Source organism: Dendrobates tinctorius, unplaced genomic scaffold, assembly GCF_039654945.1.
Source record: "Dendrobates tinctorius isolate UK_male_01 unplaced genomic scaffold, ASM3965494v1 ptg000246l, whole genome shotgun sequence".
Lineage (NCBI taxonomy): Eukaryota > Metazoa > Chordata > Amphibia > Anura > Dendrobatidae > Dendrobates > Dendrobates tinctorius.
The window spans coordinates 6,600,611-6,624,057 of NW_027361913.1; positions in this window are offsets into that span (position 1 = coordinate 6,600,611).

The window sequence follows — 23,447 nt, forward strand, 5'->3', positions numbered from 1 at the left end:
CTACAAGGAAAGAAAGGGTTTTTTTTAATTCCGATATTTTGGCCCCATTGACTTGCATTGGTTCCCGGTATCGGAATCGGCGATACCGATACTTTTTTTTAAGATCGGCCGATCCATTCCGATCCGATATTTTCAAGTATCGGCTGGTATCGCTCAACTCTACCTGTTACCCATGTGAAAATGAAAAAACTGATGCTAAAATAAAATTTTGGTTGGAAAAATTAAAATGTCCATTTTTTCATTCCATGTTGCTTTAGTTCCTGTGAAGCACCTGAAGGGTTAATAATCTTCTTGAATGTAGTTTTGAGTAGCTTGAGGGGTTCAGTTTTTAGAATGTGTCAATTTTGGGCATTTTCTGCCATATAGACCCCTCAAAGTGATTTCAAATGTGAGGTGGTCCCTAAAAAAAATGGTTTTGTAAATTTTGTTGCAAAAATGAGAAATTGCTGGTCAACTTTTAACCCTTATAACTTCCTAACGAAAAAAAATGTTGTTTCCAAAATTGTGCTGATGAAACGTAGACATGTGGGAAATGTTACTCATTAACTATTTTGTGTCACATAACTCTCTGGTTTAACAGAATAAAAATTCAAAATTTGAAAATTGCAAAATTTTCAAAATTTTCGCCAAATTTCCATTTTTTTCACAAATAAACGCAAAAATTGTCGACCTAAATTTACCACTATCATGAAGCCCAATATGTCACGAAAAAACAATCTCGTAATTGCTAGGATGCGTTGAAGCGTTCCTGAGTTATTACCTCATAAAGGGACATTGGTCAGAATTGCAAAAAATGGCCAGGTCATTAAGGTCAAAATAGGCTGGGTCATGAAGGGGTTAAATGATGTCATTTGTGGGGATTTCTGCTGATTTGACATCTCATGGTGACAAGTCATTTGCAATCTGTTGCAAACAAATTTGCACTCTTTCGCTTCTGAGCCCTGGCACTTTTATCTTGGTGAAATGAAAAAAAAAAAATGGATAACACAACTTTTTTGTGGTAAGAAGGTAATTTTCCATATTTGTGTCCTAACTTTTGTGAAGCACCTATGGGTCAAAATTGGTCATCATCACACCTACAGATGAATTCCTTTATGGTTACAGTTTCAAATATGAGGACACTTGTGGGGGTTTTGCTGTTTTACCACCTCAAGATCTCTGGAAATGCTACATGGTGTCTGCAATTAATCCTAGCCTTTTTTTTTTCAAAAATCAAATAGGGCTCCAAGCCGTGACCCATGCTAAAAAGCAGTTTTTTTAGTCATATGGGGTACATGTCACAAAAATGCAATCTCAGAATAATTGGAATATGGTGAAGAATTCTAAAGATATGACCTAACAAAGTGACACATCAGTATTAGAAAAATGGGATTTGGTCATTAAAGGGAATCTGTCTGTATGATCAACCCTTTTAACCCCTTCACACCAAGCGCTGTACATGTAAAGGTCTCCCCCTTTGATGTGGGCTCCGGCGCTGAACCTACATCTTTTCCGGCACATGTCAGCTGATTTCAACAGCTAACATGTTCCCATAACAGCCGTAGGTGGAATTGTGATCTACCCTTGGCTGCTAATTGTAAAATGCCACTGTCAATCTCTGACAGCAACATCTAACACGATCCCGCCTATTGGTGCCCATTTCACTTGAGACAGGTCGCCGATGGGTTGTCATGACAACTCAAGGCCTGCAAGAGACATCTGTGGTTGACAATGCCAGAGAACTCGGAGTGCCACACAGTGGTTGACGGTCAAAGAAAGTGAGCATTTCTGCTACATTGAGCAGGGCTGCAGCTTCAACTATTGAAGCAAATGTAAAGTAAAAAAATTTTTTAAAAAATATAAAAGAATATAAAAGTTTAAATCACCCCCGATTCGCCCCATTCAAAATAAAAACATTTAAAAAAATACACATATTTGGTATCACCCCATTCAGAATCATCTGTTCTATCAATATCGAAAAATCTGATTGGTAAATGGCTTAACAACAAGGAAAGTTAAAACACCAGAATTATGTTTTTTGGCTGCCGCAATATTGCATTAAAATGCAATAACTAATGATTAATGATGAGTAAGTATGCTCATTGCTCTGGTTTTCCCGAGCATGCATGGGTGATCTCTGATTATTTGGAAGAGAATATGACCAGACCAGTTTATCAGTCTTCTTCAGTAGAAAAAGATCTTTCCCATGTCAGGTATGGATTGGATGTATGATAGTGTGGAGCAGAAAAGCTAGACACGTGAGCGCAAGGTCGACTCAAGGTTTTCGTTGGCACTGAGCGAGAGTCTCAGTGGGCCCCTTTAACATACTGTATACCACAATTTATGATGCACAGATATGGCAGAAAAATATAGGTATAGTACAATGCCAAAAACTTCACTTACTTCTTACACTACATGATCGATATTTATTATAAATTCCACAATAACTTAGAGACCGGACTGTATAGTCCTCCATATAGTATTATTGGCACCACATAGTGCTCCATTCAGTATAATAAGCCCCCATATATTGCTCCATGCAGTATAATGAGCCCCATATATTGTTCCATACAGTATAATGGCCGCTATCTATTGCTCCATACAGTATTATGGGCACCACATAGAGCTCCATACAGAATGAGCCCCATATATTGCTCCATACAGTATTATGGACATCACATAGTGCTTCATACAGAATAATGAGCCCCAAATATTGCTCTATGTAGTATTATTAGCACCATATAGTGCTTCATACAGAATAATGAGCTCCATATATTGTTCTTTACAGTATTGTGGGCACCACATAGTGCTCCCTACAGAATAATAAGCCCCATATATTGCTCCATACAGTATAATATGTCCCATATAATGCTCCCCCCATATACAGTGCTGTGCAAATTAATTAGGACAAAGCATTTTTTAAGTAAAATTGTAAGTTGGTTACCAGTCAGTGATTCAAACCAGTTTAAACTGCTTTGAACAGGCACTCACACCTGTTCAAAGCAGTTAAAACTGGTTTGAATCACTGACTAATAACCAACTTACGATTTTACTTAAGAAAATGCTTTGTCCCAATTAATTTGCACAGCACTGTGTGATGCTCCAGTGTATGATGGGCCCCATATAATGCTCCATATATAATGGGCCCCATATGATGGTCCCCATTAGAGTTGAGCGATACCAGCCGATACTTGAAAATATCGGATCGGAATGGATCGGCCGATCTTAAAAAAAAGTATCGGTATCGCCGATTCCGATACCGGGAACCAATGCAAGTCAATGGGGCCAAAATATCGGAATTAAAAAAAACCCTTTCTTTCCTTGTAGGTTAATTCTACATGAAGAAAAACAACTAAGAATAATGTAGAATGTATTGTGGGAGGTGGAGGAGACATTAAAGCCATAGAGGTTTAGCCCAATCAAATGGAATAGCAGGAATTAAACTTTTTTTTTAAAGATGTTAGGAGTTACAAAGATATTGACTATGTTAGCCTCATTTATATTTTGCCAGACATGTATGTCTTCTTCTTCTTTCTTCTTTCTTCTTCTTTCTTATTCTTCTTCCTTTTTTTACCTCCTTCTTCTTCTTCTTATTCCTTTTTTTACATTCTTCTTCTTCTTCTTCCTTTTTTTACATTCTTCTACTTCCTTTTTTTACACTCTTCTTCTTCTTCCTTTTTTTACATTCTTCTTCTTATTCCTTTTTTTACATTCTTCTTCTTATTCCTTTTTTAAATTCTTCTACTTCCTTTTTTTACATTCTTCTTCTTCTTCTTCCTTTTCTTACATTCTTCATATTCTTCTTATTCAACAATTATTATTCTACATATTCAGCTTCTTCATCTTCTTGGTATTCTTCTTCATCATATTCTTGTTTGTGTCAGGCATTCCTGTAGTTGTTATCTAGAAAAGTTAGAAGTTTACACCTTCCGTTCTGCCTGTCACAAAAGATTTACAACAGGATTTGTCCGCGTTCAGTTTGGCCTGCAGCAGCAGGCCTTTTCCAGGGGCACCACGAGGAGGAACGGACTCACCCCCATACACTGCTTAGTCTTCTTCTGCTTATAAATAAGATAATATCATTTGCTCAGAGTATTAGTCTTATGCTTAATGTTCTTCTGCTTTGTTTTTTTTATGCTTCTTTGTCTTCTCTCTCTTGTTGTTCTGCATCTTGGTGGTTGTCTTCCTGTTCTTTGTCCTGTTGAACCAGCTGACGGTACTGGCACCCGGAGGGGCAGCAGAAGGAACAAGAGCCAATGGCACTACCGAGGACCAGCTGACGGTGCTGGAACCCGGTTACTAAGCAGGAGGTACCTGTGCTACAAAGCACTACCAAGGACCAGCAGACGTTGCCGGAACTCGGATACCGAGATGGAGGCACCTAGGCCAAAGGCTCTGACGAGAACCAGCTGACGGTGCTGGAACCCGGAGGGGTAGCATAAGCTGCAAGAGCAAATGGAAATAGCGAGGACCAGCTGACAGTGCTGGCACCCGGAGGGGCAGCAGAAGGAATAAGAGCCAATGGCACAACCGAGGACCAGCTGACGGTGCTGGAACCCGGTTACTAAGCAGGAGGTACCTGTGCTACAAAGCACTACCAAGGACCAGCAGACGTTGCCGGAACTCGGATACCGAGATGGAGGCACCTAGGCCAAAGGCTCTGATGAGAACCAGCTGACGGTGCTGGAACCCGGAGGGGTATCAGAAGTTACCCCTGAAAAGCAAAGTTGGCATGCCGCAAGCTGGCCGCAGTTACCGAATCACACAGTCCTACAGGGGGTGCTTGTCCTACTGGCACTATGGAACAAGCCTTTCTTACCAGAACCCGCAGTCCACATAGGAAGCACCTAAACTGCTGGCACCCTAGCCTCGGCTAACCCAACCGCAACACGACATGGCAACTTGGGGTGGCAAACTGACATTGACACTTCCCGGAAACAGCAGGCAGGGCTGGAACCAAGCTGGGCAGGAGGGAGTACCCGTGCCAAAGTCAGTTATGAGCAGCAACTGGCGATGTTGGAGCCCAGGACAAGCACTTAGCAGGCTGAGGCCTGATGTGCTGTCAATTGGGAGGCAGCAGGACAGATTGCCATCAAAACAGCAGGGGAACAGCTGACGTTACTGAACCCCACAAACACAGGAGCTAGTGTTTTACTCTGTGAAGACGGCACTTCCGAGCAACAACTGGCTGTGTTGAAGCCCAGGGACAAGCACGGAGCAGGCTGAGGCTGCATTGAAGAAATTTTAAGATCGGTTGTAGACTACTAATTTGAACCAAGCTCCACTTAGGCCTGTGGCTTCACTGATTTTCGTATTTCCCCTGTCCTCCAACCCCGCCAGTTACAGCTCCGAAGTGGCGTCTGCACAATCCACACTTGTTCCTGTGTTACAGGTGTTCAGTCCGGTCAGTTAATCCCCTGATGTGTGTCCGGCAATGTCGCCTGCTCTGTCCACATTCCCATAATGGGAATGTGGACAGAGCAGGCGACATTGCCGGACACACATCAGGGGATTAACTGACCGGACTGAACACCTGTAACACAGGAACAAGTGTGGATTGTGCAGACGCCACTTTGGAGCTGTAACTGGCAGGGTTGGAGGACAGGGGAAATACGAGAGACAGTGGAGCCACAGGCCTAATTGGAGCACGGTTAAAAATCAGTAGTGGTACGACTGTGTAGGCAGCAGGAGACTTTGCCATCCACACAGCAGGGGATCAGCTGACATTACTGAACCCCACTGAGACACGGGAGCAAGTATCTCTTTCCGTGTGGACGGCACTTCCGAACTACAACTGGCTGTGTTGAAGCCCAGGAAATAGGAGGGTGTAGGCAGAGGCCTACTGTATTTTGAATGAGGTGACAGCAGGAGAGACTGCCATCCACACAGCAGGGGATCAGCTGACATTACTGAACCCCACTGAGACACGGGAGCAAGTATCTCTTTCCGTGTGGACGGCACTTCCGAACTACAACTGGCTGTGTTGAAGCCCAGGAAATAGGAGGGTGTAGGCAGAGGCCTACTGTATTTCGAATGAGGTTACAGCAGGAGAGACTGCCATCCACACAGCAGGGGATCAGCTGACGTTACTGAACCCCACTGAGACACGGGAGCAAGTATCTCTTTCCGTGTGGACGGCACTTCCGAACTACAACTGGCTGTGTTGAAGCCCAGGAAATAGGAGGGTGTAGGCAGAGGCCTACTGTATTTTGAATGAGGTGACAGCAGGAGAGACTGCCATCCACACAGCAGGGGATCAGCTGACATTACTGAACCCCACTGAGACACGGGAGCAAGTATCTCTTTCCGTGTGGACGGCACTTCCGAACTACAACTGGCTGTGTTGAAGCCCAGGAAATAGGAGGGTGTAGGCAGAGGCCTACTGTATTTTGAATGAGGTGACAGCAGAAGAGACTGCCATCCACACAGCAGGGGATCAGCTGACATTACTGAACCCCACTGAGACACGGGAGCAAGTATCTCTTTCCGTGTGGACGGCACTTCCGAACTACAACTGGCTGTGTTGAAGCCCAGGAAATAGGAGGGTGTAGGCAGAGGCCTACTGTATTTCGAATGAGGTTACAGCAGGAGAGACTGCCATCCACACAGCAGGGGATCAGCTGACGTTACTGAACCCCACTGAGACACGGGAGCAAGTATCTCTTTCCGTGTGGACGGCACTTCCGAACTACAACTGGCTGTGTTGAAGCCCAGGAAATAGGAGGGTGTAGGCAGAGGCCTACTGTATTTTGAATGAGGTGACAGCAGGAGAGACTGCCATCCACACAGCAGGGGATCAGCTGACATTACTGAACCCCACTGAGACACGGGAGCAAGTATCTCTTTCCGTGTGGACGGCACTTCCGAACTACAACTGGCTGTGTTGAAGCCCAGGAAATAGGAGGGTGTAGGCAGAGGCCTACTGTATTTTGAATGAGGTTACAGCAGGAGAGACTGCCATCCACACAGCAGGGGATCAGCTGACATTACTGAACCCCACTGAGACACGGGAGTAAGTATCTCTTTCCGTGTGGACGGCACTTCCGAACTACAACTGGCTGTGTTGAAGCCCAGGAAATAGGAGGGTGTAGGCAGAGGCCTACTGTATTTTGAATGAGGTGACAGCAGGAGAGACTGCCATCCACACAGCAGGGGATCAGCTGACATTACTGAACCCCACTGAGACACGGGAGCAAGTATCTCTTTCCGTGTGGACGGCACTTCCGAACTACAACTGGCTGTGTTGAAGCCCAGGAAATAGGAGGGTGTAGGCAGAGGCCTACTGTATTTTGAATGAGGTGACAGCAGGAGAGACTGCCATCCACACAGCAGGGGATCAGCTGACGTTACTGAACCCCACTGAGACACGGGAGCAAGTATCTCTTTCCGTGTGGACGGCCACTTCCGAACTGCAACTGGCTGTGTTGAAGCCCAGGAAATAGGACGGTGTAGGCAGAGGCCTACTGTATTTTGAATGAGGTGACAGCAGGAGAGACTGCCATCCACACAGCAGGGGATCAGCTGACATTACTGAACCCCACTGAGACACGGGAGCAAGTATCTCTTTCCGTGTGGACGGCACTTCCGAACTACAACTGGCTGTGTTGAAGCCCAGGAAATAGGAGGGTGTAGGCAGAGGTCTACTGTATTTTGAATGAGTTTACAGCAGGAGAGACTGCCATCCACACAGCAGGGGATCAGCTGACGTTACTGAACCCCACTGAGACACGGGAGCAAGTATCTCTTTCCGTGTGGACGGCACTTCCGAACTACAACTGGCTGTGTTGAAGCCCAGGAAATAGGAGGGTGTAGGCAGAGGCCTACTGTATTTTGAATGAGTTTACAGCAGGAGAGACTGCCATCCACACAGCAGGGGATCAGCTGACGTTACTGAACCCCACTGAGACACGGGAGCAAGTATCTCTTTCCGTGTGGACGGCACTTCCGAACTACAACTGGCTGTGTTGAAGCCCAGGAAATAGGAGGGTGTAGGCAGAGGCCTACTGTATTTTGAATGAGTTTACAGCAGGAGAGACTGCCATCCACACAGCAGGGGATCAGCTGACGTTACTGAACCCCACTGAGACACGGGAGCAAGTATCTCTTTCCGTGTGGACGGCACTTCCGAACTACAACTGGCTGTGTTGAAGCCCAGGAAATAGGAGGGTGTAGGCAGAGGCCTACTGTATTTTGAATGAGGTGACAGCAGGAGAGACTGCCATCCACACAGCAGGGGATCAGCTGACGTTACTGAACCCCACTGAGACACGGGAGCAAGTTTCTCTTTCCGTGTGGACGGCACTTCCGAACTACAACTGGCTGTGTTGAAGCCCAGGAAATAGGAGGGTGTAGGCAGAGGCCTACTGTCTTTGTAATGCGGAGACAGCAGGAGAGACTGCCATCTCCACAGCAGGGGATCAGCTGGCAATGATGAACCCCACTAACACTTGAACGAATGTGTTTGGCTCTGTGGAGACGACACTTCTGAACACCAACTGACGCTGTTGGAGCCCAGGATTAGGCGAGGAGCAGGCTGTGGCCTACTGGATTTTGGCAGGTGAAGGCAGCAGGAGACTTGCCATCTCCACAGCAGGGGAACAGCTGGCAGTGCTGAACCCCACTAACACTCTAACGAAGGTGTTTGGCTCTGTGGAGACGACACTTCTGAACACCAACTGACGCTGTTGGAGCCCAGGATTAGGCGAGGAGCAGGCTGGGGCCTACTGTATTTTGGCAGGTGAAGGCAGCAGGAGACTTGCCATCTCCACAGCAGGGGAACAGCTGGCAGTGCTGAACCCCACTAACACTCTAACGAATGTGTTTGGCTCTGTGGAGACGACACTTCTGAACACCAACTGACGCTGTTGGAGCCCAGGATTAGGCGAGGAGCTGGCTGGGGCCTACTGGATTTTGGCAGGTGAAGGCAGCAGGAGACTTGCCATCTCCACAGCAGGGGAACAGCTGGCAGTGCTGAACCCCACTAACACTCTAACGAATGTGTTTGGCTCTGTGGAGACGACACTTCTGAACACCAACTGACGCTGTTGGAGCCCAGGATTAGGCGAGGAGCAGGCTGGGGCCTACTGGATTTTGGCAGGTGAAGGCAGCAGGAGACTTGCCATCTCCACAGCAGGGGAACAGCTGGCAGTGCTGAACCCCACTAACACTCTAACGAATGTGTTTGGCTCTGTGGAGACGACACTTCTGAACACCAACTGACGCTGTTGGAGCCCAGGATTAGGCGAGGAGCAGGCTGGGGCCTACTGGATTTTGGCAGGTGAAGGCAGCAGGAGACTTGCCATCTCCACAGCAGGGGAACAGCTGGCAGTGCTGAACCCCACTAACACTCTAACGAATGTGTTTGGCTCTGTGGAGACGACACTTCTGAACACCAACTGACGCTGTTGGAGCCCAGGATTAGGCGAGGAGCAGGCTGTGGCCTACTGGATTTTGGCAGGTGAAGGCAGCAGGAGACTTGCCATCTCCACAGCAGGGGAACAGCTGGCAGTGCTGAACCCCACTAACACTCTAACGAATGTGTTTGGCTCTGTGGAGACGACACTTCTGAACACCAACTGACGCTGTTGGAGCCCAGGATTAGGCGAGGAGCAGGCTGGGGCCTACTGGATTTTGGCAGGTGAAGGCAGCAGGAGACTTGCCATCTCCACAGCAGGGGAACAGCTGGCAGTGCTGAACCCCACTAACACTCTAACGAATGTGTTTGGCTCTGTGGAGACGACACTTCTGAACACCAACTGACGCTGTTGGAGCCCAGGATTAGGCGAGGAGCAGGCTGGGGCCTACTGGATTTTGGCAGGTGAAGGCAGCAGGAGACTTGCCATCTCCACAGCAGGGGAACAGCTGGCAGTGCTGAACCCCACTAACACTCTAACGAATGTGTTTGGCTCTGTGGAGACGACACTTCTGAACACCAACTGACGCTGTTGGAGCCCAGGATTAGGCGAGGAGCAGGCTGTGGCCTACTGGATTTTGGCAGGTGAAGGCAGCAGGAGACTTGCCATCTCCACAGCAGGGGAACAGCTGGCAGTGCTGAACCCCACTAACACTCTAACGAATGTGTTTGGCTCTGTGGAGACGACACTTCTGAACACCAACTGACGCTGTTGGAGCCCAGGATTAGGCGAGGAGCAGGCTGGGGCCTACTGGATTTTGGCAGGTGAAGGCAGCAGGAGACTTGCCATCTCCACAGCAGGGGAACAGCTGGCAGTGCTGAACCCCACTAACACTCTAATGAATGTGTTTGGCTCTGTGGAGACGACACTTCTGAACACCAACTGACGCTGTTGGAGCCCAGGATTAGGCGAGGAGCAGGCTGGGGCCTACTGGATTTTGGCAGGTGAAGGCAGCAGGAGACTTGCCATCTCCACAGCAGGGGAACAGCTGGCAGTGCTGAACCCCACTAACACTCGAACGAATGTGTTTGGCTCTGTGGAGACGACACTTCTGAACACCAACTGACGCTGTTGGAGCCCAGGATTAGGCGAGGAGCAGGCTGTGGCCTACTGGATTTTGGCAGGTGAAGGCAGCAGGAGACTTGCCATCTCCACAGCAGGGGAACAGCTGGCAGTGCTGAACCCCACTAACACTCTAACGAATGTGTTTGGCTCTGTGGAGACGACACTTCTGAACACCAACTGACGCTGTTGGAGCCCAGGATTAGGTGAGGAGCAGGCTGGGGCCTACTGGATTTTGGCAGGTGAAGGCAGCAGGAGACTTGCCATCTCCACAGCAGGGGAACAGCTGGCAGTGCTGAACCCCACTAACACTCTAACGAATGTGTTTGGCTCTGTGGAGACGACACTTCTGAACACCAACTGACGCTGTTGGAGCCCAGGATTACGCATGCCGCATGCAGAGGCCAATGGGCAGCGGTTTTTATGGAGGTTGTGGACTACTACTGATTCTAACCATGCTCCACTTAGGCCTCTGGCTCCACTGTCTCTACTATTTACCCTGGCCTCCAACCCCGCCAGCTATGAAGTGGCATCAGCACAATCTACACTTGTTCCTGTGTTACTGGTGCTCAGTCCCGTCAGTTGATCCCCTGATGTTTGTCCGGCAAGTTCGCCAGCTCTGTCCTCATTCCCACTACTGGTTATGGGAATGTGGACAGAGCAGGAGACCTTGCCGGACACACATCAGGGGATAAACTGATGGGACTGAGCCACAGGAACACAGGAACAAGTGTAGATTGTGCTGACGCCACTTCAGAGATGTAGATGGCGGGGTTGGAGGTCAGGGGAAATAGTAGAGACAGTGGAGCCAGAGACCTAAGTTGGGCACGGTTAAAAATCAGTAGTGGTTTGAATGTTGATGGAGCTGGTGACTTTGCCGTCCACACAGCAGGGGATCAGCTGGCATTACTGAACCCCACTAACACAGGAGCTAGTGTGTTTCTCTGTGCAGACGACACATCTGAGCGACAACTGGCTGTGTTGAAGCAAAGGGATTATAGTTCAGGTGGTAGAAAAATGAACACACCAGCAGACCTGGATACAGTTGCCAACCACTAATTTAGTCTGTAAGAGGAATGGCAAAGTCTTTGGAGATCCAGGCCTTGTTCATTTTCAGAAAAGTCAGCCGGTCAACATTATCAGAAGATAGTCGCGTGCGACGGTCTGTTAGTACACCACCTGCGGCACTAAAGACACGTTCCGATAATACACTGGCAGCAGGGCAAGCCAGCACCTCCAATGCATACTGGCTAAGCTCTGGTCATGTATCCAGCTTAGAGACCCAAAACTTGAAGGGGGAAGAGCCATCTGGGAGTACAGCGACAGGGCAAGACATGTAGTCTGACACCATCTGACGGAAGCGTTGCCTCCTGCTGACTCGAGGCGTCGCTGATGGTGTAGACAATTGTGGTGGACACACAAAACTTTGCCACATTTGGGCCATAGTGGTCTTGCCTTGTGCTGTGGCGCTGCCTCTGCTCCCTCTTTGTGCAGAGTTTCCTCCACTGCCTCGACGCACAGAGCTGCTTTGTAAAGCACTAGCAACAATGCTGTCGGGTGGAATGGAAAACATTATGGACTGCACCAGTGACTCTTCGTACTCCCGCATTTTACGCTCCCGGTTCAACGTTGGTATGAGCCTTTGTACGCTGTCCCGGTAGCGAGGATCTAGGAGGGTGTACACCCAATAATCAGCCGAGACGAGAATGTGGGCGATGCGGCGGTCGTTTCTCAGGCACTGCAGCATGAAATCAACCATGTGCTGCAGACTCCCAACTGCCAAAGAACCGCTGTCCCCTGTTTGAGGCGTGACCTCGGCCTGCTCTGCATCACCCCACCCTCGCTGTACATACTGAGTAGAGGTTTGTGTACCTCCCTCCTCTGGAGAGATGTCTTCCTCCTCCATCGACTCCTCCTCATCCTCCTCACAAAGTGTCCCCTGCCTAGGCCTTTGTGAGGAAACACGTAGCGCAGACTGTCCAGAAGCAGATGGCATTTGGGACTCCTCATCCTCCACCTCTTCTGAAACCTCATCCCTTAGTGCTTGCAGTGTTTGTTGAAGCAGGCAGATAAGGGGGACAGTCATGCTGACTAGTGCATCATCTGCACTCGCCATCCGCGTGGATTCATCGAAGGCACGCAAAACGAGGCAGATGTCCTTCATAGAGGCCCACTCAAAGGTGCTGAAGTGTGAACGGCGCACAGTGCGACTTGTTTGCGCCTGATGCAGCTGGTACTCCATGACTGCTGCCTGCTGCTCACACAACCGCTCCAACATATGTAACGTTGAATTCCACCGGGTGGGTAGGTCACATATGATGCGATGTTCCGGAAGGCCAAATCGTCGCTGCAGAGCAGCGAGGCGCGATCTTGCCGTGCTGGAACGTCGCAAGTGAGCGCACTCTATGCGGACCTTGTGCAACAGTGCAGCAAGATCCGGATAGTCCCTCAGAAAGCTCTGCACGACCAAGTTAAGAACATGTGCCAGACATGGGATGTGTGTGAGGTTGCCTAGGCCAAGAGCTGCCACCAGATTTCGGCCATTGTCACACACTACCAAGCCCGGCTGGAGATTCGCTGGCCCAAACCACACATCGCTCTCCAGCTTGATAGCATTCCAGAGCTCCTGCGCTGTGTGGCTTCGATTCCCCAAAGAAATTAATTTGAGTACAGCCTGTTGACGTTTGGCCACGGCTGTGCTCATATCGGTCGTAACAGGCTCCTGCTCTGCTGTTTCTGAGGAACTTGAGTAGGAGGAGGAGTCTATGTGTACAGACTGGAGTCCTGCAATCCGTGGCGTTGGAAGAACACGTACAGCGCCACTCTCCAGATCCGTACCCGGCTCCACAACATTGACCCAGTGGGCAGTGAGGGAAAGGTATCGTCCCTGTTCATGGTTACTGGTCCACGCATCGGTGGTCAGGTGGACCTTGCTACTAACGGCGTTTAGTAGCGCATGTTTTATTTTGCCCTCAACATGTTTCTGCAGGGCAGGGACGGCTCGCCTGCTGAAATAAAAGCGGCTGGGCACGTTGTATTGGGGGACTGCCAATGCCATTAAGTCCCGGAAGGTGTCAGTGTCCACCAGCCTGAATGACAGCATTTCAACTGCCAGAAGTTTGGCAATGCCAGCATTCAGAGACTGTGCTCGGGGATGGTTTGCCGAGTAAGGGCGCCTTTTATCCCATGCCTGTGCTACCGATGGCTGTGATGGATGGGAACGTGCTGCTATGGGTGTAATCTGACAGGGTCTCCGGACAACAGTGGCAGAGGTTCTTCCTTGGCGATCCTGTGAGGAAGCCGAACCAGCAGTGTGTGAGCTGGAGGAAGAGGGCCCAACACGAACTGAAGAGGTGGTAGGTGGTGCTGTACGTTGGCCTACGTCTTCAGGGTGTCTCTGCAACTCCAACTCATGCTTGGTGCGCACATGTTTCCACATATTTGTGGTATTGAGGTTGCTGACATTTCTCCCTCTTTTGACTCTCTGATGACACAGCTTGCATTTGACAAAGCAAATGTCATCTGCAACTGTGTCAAAAAAGGACCACGCACTGCAACTCTTGTGAGCGCCCGGTTTGCCTTTGGAAGGAGGAATGCTCCTAACGGGTGCCGAAGTGGAGGGTACAGGCAACCAAGTCTTCCCCCTCCCTCTGCCTCCTGTTTTGGCCGGTAGGGGAATCTCTTCCTCCGAGCTGCTCCCACCACCTTCCTGTTGCTCACGCCATGATGGGTCAAGGACCTCATCATCTTCCCTCCCCTCTTCAAACAGCTGCTTCTCCGGGGTTGTCTCGCCAGCACCGTACGCACCAGAAAGTGGCAACTGAGTCTCGTCATCATCTGATGCGTACTGAGGTGTGCTGACCATAGGCACTGGCCCACTCGCCTCTTCAGATTCAGAGGGACAAAGAAGTTGCGCATCACTGCATACTCCCTCTTCTTCACATTCAGGAATGCTGCTTGGCTGGCCCCCTCTTTCCAAGCCAACAGATTCCGAGAACAGAAGTAGAGACTGTGATGGCTCCTGTCCATGTCTCTCTGACTGCCTGGGCACTTTGGCAGGTGGTGAAGAGACAGATGGTTGCTCTTCGGTGCTCTGACCCTGAGAGGATGCGGAAGTAATTGAAGTCGATGCGTTAGCTGCCATCCATCCGACAACGGCTTCAATTTGTTCCTCCCGCAGCAGTGGGGTACGTTGAGGTCCTACAAAGCTGCGCAGAAAGGACTGTTGCCTGCTAAAACTGGGGGATGCTGATCCACTGGTGCCCGCAGCAGGCCCAGAATCCCCACGTCCTCTACCTGTAGAATCCCCACGTCCTCTCCCTGCAGAATCCCCACGTCCTCTCCCTGCTGAAACTCCACGCCCACGCCCACGCCCACGCGCCTTACTCCCTGCCTTCTTCATCTTGCAAGACTGCTTAAGATAGGCAAAAAAGTACAAAGGGGGGCCTTAGTGTGCTTATTCCTGAACAGCTGGTTACAGGTACAAGAAACACTAATTTTATGAAGTGTGTGTGTGTGTGAACTAGACTTTAATAGGAGCTGATGTGGCCTACACAAGTTCAAAATGTAGTGTTTGGTGAACTTTTTTTGTGGTTTCTTTGTTGGAAACAAACTCAAAGTATGTGAACAAAGAATTGAAACTGATAGTATCACCAACTTTTTGGAGCTATTACAATGCAGGCAGGTAACCTACAATGCAAAAGATGAGGCTCCAAAAAAATTGGGTAATACTAATCTGGCTGCGCCGGCAGGGCACAAGCCAGAAAAAAAGGCTCCTCGATCTACTCCTATATAGTGTTTGCAACCAACCAATGTTGATGGATACGGATGGATGCACACTAATAGGAGAAGAAAAAATGAGCTGCACTCAAAGACAAATATGTGTGAGGCAGTGACGCACGTTGAGCGTCCTACAACCAGACGTAGCTGCAGGACACTCTACTCAGCGTGAGCTGCACTCACACACAGTCAGAGGCCTCTCAGACAGCCGTCAACAGTGCAGCTAAGTGGGCACTGGCACTGACAGGCTGCAGAAAGGCTCCGCTGTGTACTTTTTATAGTGTTTGCAACCACCATAGATGGAGACGGATGGATGCACACTAATAGAAGAAAAAATGAGCTGCACTCAAATAAAAATATGTGTGAGGCACTGACGCACGCTGAGCGTCCTACAGCAAGACGTAGCTGCAGGACACACTACTCAGCGTGAGCTGCACTCACACACAGTCAGAGACCTCTCAGACAGCCGTGAACAGTGCAGCAAAGTGGACACTAGTACTGAAAGGCTGCAGAAAGGCTCCGCTGTCTACTACTAGTGTTTGCAACCAACGTATATGGATACGGATGGAAGCACACTAGATTGAAATTATGTAAAAAATGCAGCTCAAAAAATAAAAGATGTATGAGGCAGCAGTGATCACACTGGGTGGCCTACAGCCTGACGTGGCTGCAGGACCCACTCCACAGCGTGAGCTGCACTCACACAGCCCTTGCAGACAGCTGTGAACACTGCTGCTAGGGCAAAGAAGGCTACAGTGGTGGTTTATGTAGCCTGGGTAAAGCACTAGATGTTTGGTGGAATCGCTATTTCTAACTGTCCCTCACAGTCTTCTACAGCAGCCTGTCCCTAACTGAATTCACAGCAGAGTGACCAGAAATGGCGGCTGCGGTGGCTTTTATAGTGCATCATGACATCATTTCGGCAGCCAATCACAGCCATGCCAATAGTTAACATGCCTACATGCCTAACAGGATGTGCCCACACTTCGGAGGATTCCCATTGGCTTAATCAAAGCAAGCAGGCTCATAGCATGATGGGAACTTCCTATTCCGATTCCGATTCCGGAATCCGATATGACAAAAGTATCGGAACTAAGTATCGGAATTCCGATACCGCTAATATCGGCCGATACCCGATACTTGCGGTATCGGAATGCTCAACACTAGTCCCCATATATTGCTCTAAATATAAATAAATAAATACCTCTCCTCGCTGGCTGCTGCAATGCTCTGAACTCCTCAGTGTCGGCATCTTCCTGCTCTCTGCTCTGAGACTGTTCAGGTAGAGGGCGCACACTAGTCTTGTCATCATGGCCTGTGACCTGAAGCGTCACAGTCAGGAGACGCAGAAAACACCACAGCGGTGGAACAGAGAGAGATAAGTATCGCAAGTGCCGTGGCCCTGAGATGTGGGCAGGAAGGCCCACTCATGAACATCGGCACTGGCACAGGCACCGGGCCCCCATAGCACGCCTGCTCAGGGCCCTGGCACTTGCCTGGGTATGTTGGGTGCTGATGCCAACCCTGGGTGAGCAGTAAGATGAGTATAAGTATTTTCTTTGTTTTTTACATCTTATATTTATTATGTTCTGGGGTCTAGACAGATGCCAGAATATGATAAGGGACACAAAATTCATGAGCAATATCTTCTTTGTGAATAAAATTTCTTAGAAAACCTGTGCCATTAGGCAAGTTCAAATTCTGCCTCATCTGCCCAGCTCTACTCTTTAGCTGTCTCTGCCTCTCTCTAAAGCTAGTGTCATCTGAGAAGAATGATCCAGGTATACTGATCAGACTCTGATCACACTCTGGGTTGCCCAGGGAGACCCCCAGAATGCAGATGACCTGGTGGACCTCTTAGAAAGGTACCAGGTGGTTGAGAGGTCCCTAAGGAAGCTGGGGTGCGGTGCATCTCCATGCTGGGATACCCAGTAGGAGCCCATGTCCCAAAAGAGGGGTAGTAGAGCCACCACTGGGGAGTGCAAAATCACAAAAAGTCACTGAGGGGTTGCTAGTAAAGACCTGGCCTGCTGGAGATGCCATTGTCCTAGACATATTGCTGCCTGTTGTTCTATGTCCTCTGAGCAGATAGACTGCAGACTAGGGAGGCACTGTTTATATTATACCTATCCCGCTTGCAGTGTTGACTATCAGCCAGGAGAGGGGCCGCAGGTATGTCCCGTGACCATAAATGGGGTGCTTGTGTCTGGACTTTTAGACTCAGGGAGTTTGGTGACCCTGATAAGGGCCACTCTCCCCCACCAGTTGATCCCAGGAAAAGACGTGGGTTTCTGCTGTATCCACAGGGATACCAAGGACTACCCCATTGCCAGTGTCAATAAAAATGAGCTAGGGTTCTGAGTCTCATGATGTCTGGGTTGTTAAAGACTTAATACATCCCATGGTAATCTAGTGTGATTTCAACTTGTTTTGGTACTTGTACACAAAAGTCGGAATGCTATGTGACTCAGACAGGAGCCAGCCAGAGGTGGTTGAGTTCCTCTTATGTGTTCTGGCAAGTGATGAGGATGAAACAGTGGCCTGTGAGGCCGAGGTTCCTGAACTGGAGGTTTCTGGGGAAAATTTTGGGACTGCTCAAATGCAGGATCTTACCCTAAAAAGGTGCATTTGGAAATGTGGCAGTGATACAGTAAATGGGGCTGCTCAAGAGTCAGGGGCTGACACCAGGTTCCCACACTTTGAAGTCAATGGCGAGTTACTGTATCTGATGACCACACTAAGGGGGTTGTGAGATAGTGAAGCAGCTGTTGGTTCCAGGACCCTACCAGCATAGCGTTTTAGACATGGCCCATTCACATGTTTTGGGGGGACCTCTGGGGGTAGGGAAAACTCAGGAAAGAATAATGTGGAGGTTCTATTGGCCGGATTGTTACGGGGTGATACTAAATTATTGTAGGTCCTGCCCCACCTGCCAGATAAGCACTCCCTCTACTCACTTCCAAAGTCCCCAAGTCTTGTTACCTGTAATAGAGGTTCCTTTTGATAAAATTGCCATGGATTTAGTAGGTCCTCTAATTAAGTCTGCACAAGCGCATCAATATATCCTAGTGGTCATGGACGATGCAACCAGGTACCCTGAAGCAGTACCACTAAGGAACTCTTCGGCCAAGAGTATCGCCCGGAACTTGTCCATATTTTTGCCAGGACAGGTCTGCCGAAGGAGGTTTAGACAAACCAGGAAACCCCTTTCATGTGCAAGATGATGAGAAAGTTGTGTAAGGTCCTTCAGATTGCCCAGCTGGGAACCTCAGTCTACCACCCGCAGACAGACGGCCTAGTAGAGTGCTTCAATAAGACCTCAAAGGCCATGCTCAAGAAGGTCATTGAGAAGGATGATTGAGACTGTGACTATCTGCTTCCATGTCTGCTCTTCTCTGTCGGCCTCCATTAGCTTCTTGACGTTCAAGCATAAGTATTGTCAATATCTGCGAGGGCTCCTGGACATCGCCAAGAAAACCTTGGAAGCCGAGATAAAGCCACAATGGAGCATCATAGAGCAAGTCGCTCAGTTACAAGAGAGGATGGCGAAAGTAATGCCTATCATAAAGGCACATTTTCTCCAGTCACAGGAGGCACAGGCAAGGGTGTATAACCAATCAGTAAGGCTGCAGCAGTTCCAGCCCAGGGACCGCATGCAACTGCTTATACCCAGGATAGAGAGCAAATTCATAGCCAAGTGGCAAGGCCCATATGAGGTGGTGGAAAAACTGAGCGAAGAGAATTACAAAGTACACCAGCCAAGTCCAAGGAAGCGGCACCAAATATATCATGTGAACTTGCGCAAGCCATAGCAAGATTGTGAATCACTGCAGAACCCCTTGCCTGGTTGCCAGTTCCAACGTCACAGTGGATGATGTCACAATTTGAGAAACTAATGCCAGCCCAGATGCAAAAGCAAAACTGGGACCTATTCTCAAAGTTGCCAAGTCAAGTTCCATGGTCCTCATGCCGAAGTCTGGCGGTAAGTAGCAGTTTTATAATGACTAATGCAGGCTGAATGAGGTCTCCAATTGTGATGTCCTACATGAACTCATTGATAGACTTGGAATCTCGAGGTAAATTACAACCCTGGACCTGACAAAGGGCTACTGGCAGATCCCTATGTCCCAGTGTTCCAAGGAGAAGATGCCTTCTTGACACCTGATTGGTGTTTCCAATACATCAGAATGTCCTACGGAGTGCAGGGGGCCCAAGCAACCTTCCAGAGGGCTATGGATCGGATCCAAGCTCATATGAAGTATGCCACCACCTACCTAGATGACATTGTGGTCTTCAGCCCTGAATGGGGTAGACATCTACCAAAGATACAGGCGATCATGGATGGGTTGAGAAATACGGATGTTGTGAACTCATTTTCTGGTCTACCAGTTGTGAGTTCTCCTTCCGGGCTCCCTCTGGTGGTGACGGGAGGTAGTGAGGTTGATTTAATTGGGAGAGATCTGCCACCTGATGATGAGGATAACGATTGGATCTCTGGAATCTTAGACTGGATTTAGGACAGCTGACGCCCTATTCTGGTGCTCATGATTCCTTCTGGCTTTTCAGGTCTTGGTTTTCAGCTCTGTTCCAGTCAGCTCAAGCTAAGTGTTTCTGCTAATGTTCACACTTGATTTTGTTGGTCTATTCAGTTTTTTGTGTGGTCAGCCAGCCCCGGCTGGGGCTGTGCTGAATTTCCACTCTTAATTATCTGTATTTGCCCATTTGCTTTTTGTCCCTTATTAGATTGGCCCCTTTTTTGCTCTGTCTCAGAATATTTCAGAGTGCTGATATAGTGGGAGAAGTCTAGTGACTTCAGGGTTAATTTTGTTATCAGAAGTGTTGGACATTATTTTTGTAGGATTTTTTGGGCAGATTGCAGACAGTGTCTTTCCTTTCCTATCCTTTCTAGTTAGTTTGGGCCCCATCGTTTGCTCAGCCTATTGCCCTGCCTGTGTTTGTGTTTTCACCTTGTTTCACCGTCAATACATGTGTGGGGGCTGTCTATTCCTTTGGGGTCTGCTCTGGGGCTGTTAGTTTTCCCCTTTTCTTGCTTTTGGCTTATTTAGTCCTCCGGCTGTGACGAGGCGTCTAGATTCATCGTAGGAACGCTCCACGGCTGCTGCTAGTTGTGTGGTTAGGATCAGGGGTCTACAATCTGCATAGTTACCATCCTCTCTGGTTTTCTGTGACTTACCTTGTTTAGTTTTCCTCCTCGGTGACCCATTCATAACATACAGGGTTCACCATAAACCAGAAAAATGTGCCATAGGGAAGGAAGAGGGTATTTCAGCTATGTCGTCAGGAGGGGCAAAATCAAGCCACATCTAAACATGGTTCAAGTGATTCAGAAGTGGCCTCAACCACTTTCTATAAAGATTAGGTGGTTCTTAGGCCACAAAGATTTCAGTTTCCACGTAGAGCATAGACCCGGGAAGTTACACAGTAATGCAGATGCTCTCTCCCGAAGTCTGAAGTTGGCAAAACCCCCAGCTTTGGGTCGGGGGGGGGATATGCAACACCTCAAGAGTGTGGTTGGCAGCATTAAATGTCGAGCGACTGTTTTTTTCTCTGATGTATCCTTTGGAGGAAGGGAGTTTTGAGATGCAAGTTTTCGCATGAGTTGAAGCGTGTTGCATCCCAGAGGGCTGGAGCCATACCTGGAAAGACTGTTTGTATGGACTTTTTTAGTTTCATTTGTGCAAGAAAGGCTGTTTTTGTGTTATTACTTTGCTTTGTGTTTTATGAAGGAATAAACCACCCAGAGAATTTAATACCAAGTGTCCCTGTGTCCACCTAGGGAAGCAGCTGAGTAAGCTGACCTGCCACACCGCCAATACAGAAAGTTGTTCTTGTTGCATTGCCAAGTCCAGTGAATCAATTGTGACATGTAAGCACCAAGATTTGTGTGTGTATATCGCTTTGCAGCCATTGATTTTTTGCCCTCTCTAAGTGACTAATTATTACACATGTTGTTCTTTTTAGTGTCAATCACTGCACTATTTACATGTACGTTGGAAGCTTTGTGAAGTGTCAAATGACTACTATACAACAGTACTCTGAAAATATTATATACATGAATTCCACTATTGCTAGATACATAAAAATGAGATGTTCTTATATGTTCTTTATGCATATTTTGTTCAAAATGTTTGACACCATATCCTAGCAACCTCCTATACTAAACATTCTTTTTGAGATTAGGACTCAAATGAGCTGGTGGATGCCCAAGATCGAGCTATATTTTGATCTAATTAGAAAAAGTCCTGGGAAGTTGGGTTGATATGATGCACAGTCTTGGCGATAGCCCCCAATGCATAATGCAGAAAATTTAGCTGGCAAATGGACTTACACATTTCTCAAAAATATGAGGGAACCCAGCTTTATTTGCCGGGGGCCCCTGACTGATCAGCCTGTGGGTTTAATGTGCATTGCCCTCTTTTCCTAGGCACAGGGGAAGGGTTAAAGGAAGCAAAAACTCCATCCCCTTTAATTTTTGTATATGGATCATTCCTCCTCCCCCTAGGCTGCTGGACCTCTTTTGAACCTGGGAGCAAGGAGCTTTCACACTCCCAGAGGTGCGTGAGATAATTGAGGTTAGGGTTGTCCTTACCATTAGATGACGTCATTAGGGAAAGGGTTGCAGGGAAGGAGTGGGTGGTTGGCAGCATTATTGCTGGAGCTGGGTCCAAGTGTGCCGTCGGGTCAGTCAGCTTCCAGTGAACGGAGGTCGTGGCGGAGGCCGCGTCCCCAGTGTGATTAAGGCCATCCTCGCCTCCTGTAATTTTGCCAACGCCAGGGGAGGATTCATGTCCTCTGTGTGTGGCCTCGCCTCACTGCAGAGGCAGGAGAGGCAAAGGCGGGAAATTGCTGAGTGCGGTTCAAGGGCTTGTCAGGTCCTGTGCCCAGGTCGCCTCACAGAGCGCAGCACAGTCAGCCCAGAGTATAGTGCCTGTCACAGCTTTAGCCCTAATTTTATATAACAAGGAAGCTGCTCAGTTGTGTCATATGGGAGGCATACATAGCGCCAGTTCATCCTCATTGGATGATGCTGGGAGTAGTAGTGCTGATAATCATCAGCCAGTACTTTTACCTCAGACTAGTGAGGAGCGTTTTGTTAGTGGACATGGTGGCTACAGATAATCTACTTGCGGTAGTTAACCCCCACCTGACCACATTAGTTTCTAGTTGTGAGTTAGTTTTCACACATGTCCCTAGACAATTAGCTCATGCTAATCAGCAGCTTTTTTTCCTAGTTCCCAGGTATATCAGCTACCTAAAGGCCCTGTCACACTAAGCGATGTCCCAGCGATTCCACCAACGATCCGACATGATGGGATCACTGGTACATCGTTAGGCTGATCGCTCGTGAGCTGTCACATAGACATCCCCAGCGATCAGGACCAGCGACACTGGACGCTGGTTTCTAATGTAAACGTCGGGTATCCAGGAGCCGTGCGACTCCTGGATACCCAACGCTTACCTTGGAAACCAGTGTGTACGCTGGTTTCCAAGGTAAACAGCGGGTATCCAGGAGCCGCGGCTCCTGGATACCCGATGTTTACATTAGCAACCAGCATCCAGCGTCGCTGATCGCTGGTCTCTCGCTGCCACATGCAGCGATGTGCGCTGGGCAGCAGGAGACCAGCGATCGAAAAACGGCCCAGGCCACACGAGCATGATCAGCGATAACCGGCAGAGGGGGCCCGGTCGCTGATCCCCGTCACACACAGCGATCTTGCTGGCCAGATCGCTGATGTGTCACAAAATCAGCGATCTCGCTAGCGAGATCGCTTCGCGTGACAGGGCCTTTACTCTCTTTAGTTTATTTGACACCTCTGGTGCCAGCTGCATTATTTAATACTTCACAACCATCAGGAATAATAATGTATCTTTTAATTTCTCATTGCTGAGGGCTGCAGTGCAGACCTGGTTGTTAATTCAACCTCTGCGTGTGTCTCTTTATCCCTGGGGTTTTTTTTTCTCACAGCAGCAAGGAGGGTTGCTGGCTTCCTCTGATGGAGCAGGCCAGTCATGCCCAGCACCTGCTGGGATATCAGCTGTTCCCCCTAGTCAGAGCACAGCTCGATGGACAGGCAGCTGTGTGTTCAATGATTACCACTGCAGATACTAGGGATTATGCAAGTATAAGTAATAATGCTTGTTTCACGGCGTTTTGCAAGTAGTAGGCAAGTAGCTGCAAAATGTTCCTGCCTT